The 8486-nt window shown below is 39.7% G+C and overlaps 1 protein-coding gene across 1 annotated transcript in view; it reads left to right on the top strand.

Moving 5' to 3' along the window:
- The first annotated feature begins 1442 nt into the window (after positions 1-1442).
- Positions 1443-8486, top strand: part of LOC124720422 — a 117572-nt gene continuing 110528 nt past the window's right edge. Inside the window, exon 1 of the mRNA XM_047245773.1 lies at positions 1443-1494. The gene's annotated coding sequence lies outside the window, so the exon portion shown is untranslated. The remainder of the gene's footprint in view (positions 1495-8486) is intronic.

The raw sequence follows: 8486 nt of genomic DNA, 5'->3' as shown, positions 1-8486 counted from the left end.
CATCACCTATAGTGTGCTTGGTGACGGTGTGTGAATGTTGTAATTTTTCAGGTTATGTTCATAACAACTATATACCTGAGTTGTTAGTGCTTGTTTTTGGCCTGACCGTTAAAATCGCTACATGTATCTTCGTAAAAGAAACGGCTGAGTGTGTGACGTGCTGTCAGGAGCAGTTTGTCTACGTAGTAATCTCCTCATATACTTCGTGGCTAACGAGAAAAGGGGGACAGTGAAATTCAAAGGTTGTCCATGTTAGTACGGTTATTTTGACTTACTTAGTAGTAATAATGATTGTGATGATAATTTTCTGTGTTGTGATGTAGACATAAAGCGGCTCCAGATCTTAGGGCTAACGTAAGCATTTTTTAAAGTGCCCAAAGTTACTACATCATTTCATGGTTTGAGTATGTTCGCATGAAAGGAAATGCTGCAATTCTCTTGCATTTTGTCAGTTTTCACTGTGCTTTGATTATTCGTGTCGTTAGTATTCGTGTAATCATATATAAATACCAGTTTGTTGTAGTGTGTGGGTTTTAATGGAGTTCTGTATAAGAGTACTGCAACATCATTTACGAACTGGCGAGATACAAGGTACAGATTAACTATAATCTGCCTAACGTAAAGCATTACTTGTCATCAGAACTCGATAGATCATTCATCATATTTACAGTAAGTATGAAGTCATTTCAGTAAATCAGTTTTGTTAGAAAATGGTAACCAATGTTTAATCTTGATGGTAATCAAGAATGAGAACTTCCGCATTGCAATGTGCAGTCTACAGTGCAGGTATGGTTTCCTTTAATAGTAGGTAACGATTCTAAAATGATGACGCTTCCTGTAAATTGAGCATACATCCGTGAATGAATACAGATGAAGTAAGTTTCAAGGTAATGCCTACATTGAAAATGCATATTCACTGATAAACAGTCCGTATGTCCGGACTTTCTTCATGTCCCTATCACACTGAAATTAACACAATGAACCAAGTATAGAACGAAATATTTGATGTTATTAAGTAATATCGCTGCAATCTATTGACTGCTGTAATTGTTTGTAATGCTGAAGTTAATGCATGCACACAAAATTACACATCTTCCATAATTGTCACAACAGGATGGTATCCATGAGCCAGTGTTACAAAGAAGCAGTAACAAATTTAAATGCTCAGTTTCCATTGCGTGTTATTTTATGATTGTTCTCACTCTTCATGACCTGCAAAATGTGAATGAGTTTATATCAATGAACACACTTTTCCTCAGCCACTTTGCATCTGTTTCCTGTGTAATCACCCATTTACTGCACGCAATATATGAGTGACAATACTGCCTTTGAGCTATACCTCATGGTAAAAACAGTAACTGAGTGGGCCAAAAACTTTTCTTATCTGATTGCTTTTTCTTTACAGACTGTAGAACTGAAGTGATGGACCAGGAGCCAACTAAGTGGATAAAGAAAGATGAAACTGATGAAGTAGAAACTGAGTTACACTTCATAGTAAGTGGCTTACTTGTATTTTTTAACAGGCTTTCATTAATTTCTGTGTGCAGTGTGATGCGTGAATACATACAATTGATGTCATACAGCTGGAAACATGAATAATTCGGTTTACTAAACTGATGACATTTTGCACAGTGCATTGAAATAAGCCTTGTATTAAACCTCACATAGAATTGAGCAAGAGTTTCAATTTAATGTTTAGTAAACATGGAAAACTTTTTAAATGCACAACCCAATTATACTGATAAACTGGTTGCCATAAAGTGGGTATATTCTGCTCTGATACACTTGTTTGAATGACAACCTTAATATGCAACTTAAGAATGATTATGACTGTAGTGAACCTTAGCAGTGCCATTAAATTTATAAATGGTATGGCTGCAGTTAATGCATTATTGAAGTGTATTGTGGTATGGAATGAGAATTGTAATTTATTTACTGATAATGTAAAATAAATTATTTATAAATAATTTTGAAGTGACACTTGCATGGTCACTAATCTGAGAAGTACATTTTGTTTACTTAGAATATGTGAACCATATGTAAGTAGAACTCTCAGCAGTAAAGTTAAATTTCAGACAAATATCACATGGAAGCATAAATTGTTACACAGCAGAATGAATTTGTATGTTGGCAGCAAAGTTTTGATGAAGCCATGGGGCTACACATTAAATATTGACAGGTTTGTTCATAACCACTTTCTGCATTTGCTGCACATTGTTTGTGAAACTTTCACAATGTTACAGTTACTGGTGTAAATAATCTTACATATACATGTCACTTGAAATCTGATGTAGTGCAACCGGTTGTAGGGTATTCACCTATCATCACCAAACAAATTCACTTGGTGTCACTAGTATTTTTATCCTGAAAATGAGAATTGAGCGCACTGACACAATCACGCAAACTGCTCGTGAACTATCTGTGCTGAAAAAATCTGTTTCAACATCCATCTTGAGTGCAACTGCAGAAGTACTGGGATAGCATTATTGCAGCATTTGCATTTGAATATATGTGAGTACTTCATTACAGATTATACAAACTATGTGAACAGCTTGCAATTCATTTGACAAGCATTATCACAACAGTAATCCTAAACAATCACTGTGAGGAAATGATAGGAAAATAAGTATACTAAATTTTATTAAATACAGTAAAAGAGTGGTTAGACCCAACACAGTTCAGGCTTTGGCTTTGAACCCTGATGTAATGATGGTTTGGCATTCAGGATGATATGTATGCACAGCACACATCATGTAAATGAAAAGCAGTTTGAAGATCCATTGACTTTGGACCTAAACTGGAGAACTATTCAAAGGCTACAAGGTTAAAATGTGGTTCTAGACCCACTCCCCCCTTGTAACATTGGTTGTAGTGGGAGTCTGATTCATAGTGCATCTCAAGGCTTAGCCTATGTTCAAAAGTGGCAGTGTGGCTGTGAGCTGACAAAGTCTAGAAATGTGAAAGCCAAGTAAAGGATATGGTAACAAATTGATCAGTAGCACAGCTTAATGTTAACCAAAACATCCAAATGGTGCCCATAACGTAACTTTTTACCTACAAGAAGTCTTCTCATACTCTGTGTGTTGTGTTAGTTGATGAACTGAACTTCCCTATGACCTTAGCATTGTATCAGTTGAAAGCCACCTTCTTTACCAAATTAATTAAATGTTAATTTTTAATTGGTGTATATTTTGGGCATGAGCACATGCTGGAAAGTAATGACACAAAATTTCTATTCGGAAATTATTGAAGCATTTTAATTAAAACAAACTTAATATTTAACATATTTATTCTTCATGTTTGTATATTTATTCTTCGTGTTTGTATATTTATTTCAAACATTGTCACCGTGACACTGAACACCTTTCTCCCAGTGAGACACCAGGTTGTTGGTGTCGTCACTGTAGAATGCTTGACTTCGTTGGCAGACCCACAGCCTCACCTACGCTTACAGTAATTCATCACTATCAAAGTTGAGTCCCTGAAAGTGTTCTTTAAGTTTTGCAAACAGTTGAAAATTCATTGATTCAAACCGGGTCAGTATGGAGGATGATCAATAATAATGAATCAAAGGCGTCAGACTGTTGCAGGTGCAAAAAAAAAGTTGTGTATGGTCTGGCATTGTCATGCTGAAGGAGAGGGTACTCCACATGTGGATGAACTATTTGAATTGGTGCTCTGTTGTCTGAGGGTCACACACACACACACACACACACACACACACACACACACCTGCAGTTCAGAACTGTTCATCAGGAGGGTGCTGCATACTGTGTCAGCAAAGTGGTAACATCAACAGTGTCATATGCATGACAACTGATATTAAGAACAGAATCAAAATTTTGGAGGCATTATTTTCTGGCACACCCTCGTAATAAATTCATGCATATTACAGTTGCCTCAAATGTTGCAGAATGGTTCCCTTGGCATTGCCCAGCATCCACTTGGAAGTCATAATACTAAATCCATATACACAGCAGCCAAAACGTTATGACCACTGATCTACTGTCAGTATAAATTCATCCAGGCAATAGCATCTCACCTTGTCTTCTAGTCAGACACACACACGTTGCATGGAGTATCAGTGAGCATCTTGTTTTGTTGTAAAATAGGAAATGCACACAATCTGAGTTTGACCAAGAGCAGATTTTGATGGCCTGAAGGCTTGGTATGAGCGTTTTGGAAGCTGCACAGCTTGCCGGGTGTTGAAGTAGTACTATGGCAGTTGTCTTCAACACATGGCAAAACAAAGGTGATACCATGGCCAGACATTATGGCGTTGGGCAAGTACTCCTCATCACAGATGGTAGACATCATAGGCTAGGCAGACTGGTAAAACAAGACAGGCAACAAACTGTGGTGTAACTAACATCAGACATTAATGCTGGGCAGAGTACAATTGTGTCTGAATGCACAATGCTCCAAACACTTCTAATGATGAGTTTGTGCCGCTGGTGACCCACGCCATGACATCGACAACAACTGAAATAGGTATGTAACTATTGGTGCTGGATGTTGGCACAATGGCCGAGCACTGCATGGTCTGATGAATCCTGATACCTTCATCGTGCCTTTGGGAGGGTGCGTTTCCGTCACCCACAAGGGCAACAGCCTCTTGACTCCTGTACTGTAGGGGCCTCCTTTATACTCTGGGAAACAACCACGTGGGCACCCATGGGTCCAGTGGAGCTCGTGTGAGGCACTGTGTCACAAAAGAAGTATTGTAAACTGGTTGCAAAGCACATCCACCCCTTCTGTTGTTGTTGTGCTCTTCAGTGGCAAGACTGGATTGATGCAGCTCTCCATGCTACTCTATCCTGTGCAAGCTTCTTCATCCCCGAGTAACTACTGCAACCCACATCCTCCTGAATCTGTTTAGTGTATTCATGCCTTGGTCTTCCTCTATGATTTTCACCCTCCACCCTTCCCTCCAATACAAAGTCGATGATCCCTTGATGGCTCAGAACCTGTCCTACCAATCAGTCCCTTCTTCTATAGGGTGGCGCACGAAATGTGTTACCATTTTGATTTTGAATATAAACTTTATTGTCAATACAATCTGAAAGGAACATATACTACAATGAAGAGCTGTCCATGGAGATTTGATCTAACTCAGTACATGCTCAATATGTCCACCATTTCGTTTCCTAACTTCCTTCAAACGAACACTGAAGTTAGTGAGTACCCTACGGCACGTCTTCCGTAATTTCACTGCAAGCTTAAAGAATAAGTCTTCTGAGCTCCATTAAATCACGTGGACGTTTCAGGAAATTTTTTTCCTTTAGGTACCCCCAACGAAAAGAGTCACATGGATTGAGGTCTGGACTATTGGGGGGCCAATTTTGTCTGTCATTGAAGCAACCTGGCAACCTGAGTGAAATGATCTGCATGTCGAAATGCTCGTGTAAAAACTCCAACACAGTGTTTGCAGTATGTGGCCTTGCTCCATCTTGCATGAATCACTGTGTGTTGGAGAGCAAGGCAGTAGCAAGAAGGTGTGGAATGAATCTATAGCCAAGCATGCTCAAATAATGTTCACTGTTCAGTTTCTTGAAAGAAAAAGGGTCCAGTAAGTCTGTGACTGAAAATTGCTGCCCACGCTGTAATCCTCGGAGCATAATGTCGTTCATGAAGCACTTGTGGGTTTTCAGTGGCCCAAAAGTGTACATTTTATTTGTTAACCACACCGTCTAAATGAAAATGCGCCTCATCTGAAAACCAAACATTGTTGAGAGTTTCTTCCCTATCCTCCACCCACTGAGCAAACACTAGTCTCTGCTGCTTGTGTTCTTCAGTGGGCTTCTGTGCACAGGTCATCTTGTATGGGTACAAGTGGAGGTCACTTTTAAGAATGCATTGAATGGAGCGAGTGGATATTCCCAGTTGCACTGCTGCCTTTCTACACAATTTCCCGGGACTTCTCTGTACAGCAACTCGTACTGCTTAAATATTTTCCGGCGAACAAACAGGCTTAGGCCGAGGTCGCTTCGGATCCAATACTGTTCCTTCCTGTACAAATTTATCGTACAAACTGTGAATGGTCTTCTTGCAAGGAACCCATCGTGTGTTAAACTGTTGTCGAAAATGCCTCTGAGTCACAACAAGGCTTCTCGTTTCATGAAAAAGTAATACAATAGCTGATCATTGCTGTGTTGTCAGTCTTCCATTGTCAGCCATTGCTGGTTACTAGTCTCCTAGTGGCAGTATCGTGAATTACATGTCATTTCGTAACTCATTTGTTTTTCCAAGCTCTGCTGGTACTGCTGTAGAGATCCCAGCGGAGTATCTAACGTGTGGTGTAAATTGTAAAAGAAACAATTGGTAACACATTTTGTACGCCACCCTATAGTTAAGTTGTGCCACAAATTCCTCTTCTCCCCAATTCTATTCAGTATCTCCTCATTAGTCACATAATCTACCCATCTAATCTTCAGCATTCTTCTGTAGCACCACATTTCGAAAGCTTCTGTTCTCTTCTTGTCTAAACTATTTATCGTCCATGTTTCACTTCCATACATGGATACACTCAATGCAAATACTTTCTGAAAAGACTTCCTGACACTTAAATGTATACTCAATGTGAACAAATTTCTCTTCTTCAGAAATGCTGTCCTTGGCACTGCCAGACTAAATCTTATATTCTCTCTACTTCAACCTTCGTCAGTTATTTTGCTCCCCAAATAGCAAAACTTATCTATTAACTTAATTGTCTTATTTCATAATGTAATTCTGTCATCACCACCCAATTTAATTCGACTACATTCCATTATCCTTGTTTTGCTTTTGTTGATGTTCGTCTTATATCCCTCTTTGAATGTGCTGTCCATTCTGTTCAACTGATCTTCCAGGCCCTTTACTGTCTCTGACTGGCTAACCTCAAAGTTTTTATTTCTCCTCCCTGGATTTTAATTCCTACTCAAAATTTTTCATTTGTTCCCTTTATTGCTTGCTCAATATGCAGACTGAGCGACACCAGGGATAGGCTAAAACCCTGTCTCACTCCCTTCCCAACCACTGCTTCCCTTTCGCTCCTCCCCTTTTATAACTGCCATCTGGTTTTTGTACAAATTGTAAATAGCCTTTCACTCCCTGCATTTGACGACTGCCACCTTCAGAATTGAAAGAGAGTATGCCAGTCAACATTGTCGAAAGCTTTCTTTAAGTTTACAAATACTAGGAATGTAGGTTTGCCTTTCCTTCATCTATCATCTAAGATAAATCATAGGGTCAGCATTGCCTCACGTGTTCCAACGTTTCTACGGAATCGAAACTAATCTTCCCTGAGGTCAGCACCTACCAGTTTTTCCATTCGACTGTACAAAATTCATGTTAGTATTCTACAGCCATGACTTATTAAACTGATAGATCGGTAATTTTCATGCCTGTCAACATTTGCTTTCTTTGGAATTGCAATTATTATATTCTTCTTGAAGTCTGGGGGTATTTTGCCTGTCTCATACATTTTTCTGACCAGATGGCAGAGTTTTTCCAAGGCTGGCTGCCCCAAGGCTGTCAGTAGTTTTAGTGGATGTTGTCTCCTCCCAGGGCCTTGCTGCAACTTATGTCTTTCAGTACTGTCAAATTCTTCACGCAGTATCGTATCTCCCATTTCATCCTCATCTACGTTCTCTTCCATTTTCAAAATATTGCCCGCAAGTGCATCGCCCTTGTATAGACCCTCTATAGGTCTCTTCAGTATTCCAGTAGGCAGTGTTTGTCTTACCCCTAGTCATATATGCCTCTACATCCTTAAATTTGTCCTGTTACCATCCCTGCTGAGCCATTTTGCACTTCCTGTCGATCTCATTTTTGAGACGTTTGTATTCCTTTCAGCCTGCTTCATTTACTGCATTTTTATATTTTCACCATTCATCTATAAAATTCAGTATCTCCTCTGTTACCCAAGGATTTCTACTAGCCTCGTCTTTTTACCTACTTGATCCTCTGCTACTTTCACTAGTAATCTCTCAAAGCTACCCTTCCTCTTCTGCTGTATCTCTTACCCATGTCCTTGTCAATGGTTCCCTAGTGCTTTCTGAAACACTCTACAATCTCTGATCCTTTCACTTTATCCAGATCCCATCTCTTAAAATTCCTACCTTTTTGCAGTTCTTTCAGGTCTGGATAGATATCTGCTTATTACACATTACAACCTTCTCCAAATGTCGGCGGTATCTTTCAGTCAGCAGACAAGATTGGCCTGTATGCTTTTGTGCTGCATGTGTCGCTTCATGCTTCCACTTCACTATCTCATCAGAAACAGTGGACGTAGGAATGTTCAGGAGTGTGGAAAGCTCGCATACAGACATGTGACACCAATGACACCCTATCACCTGACCACATTCAAAGTCAATGAGCTCCGCGGAGCGCCCCATTTTGCTCTCTCACGATGTGTAATGGCTACTGAGGTCTCTGATATGGAGTAGGTGGCAGCACAATGCACCAAATATGAAAAAGTAAGTTTTTGGGGGTGGCCCGATGCTTTT

This window comes from Schistocerca piceifrons, chromosome 11, assembly GCF_021461385.2.
Source record: "Schistocerca piceifrons isolate TAMUIC-IGC-003096 chromosome 11, iqSchPice1.1, whole genome shotgun sequence".
Lineage (NCBI taxonomy): Eukaryota > Metazoa > Arthropoda > Insecta > Orthoptera > Acrididae > Schistocerca > Schistocerca piceifrons.
The sequence above is the reverse complement of the archived record's forward strand: the minus strand, read 5'-3'. Positions and strand labels throughout refer to the sequence as shown.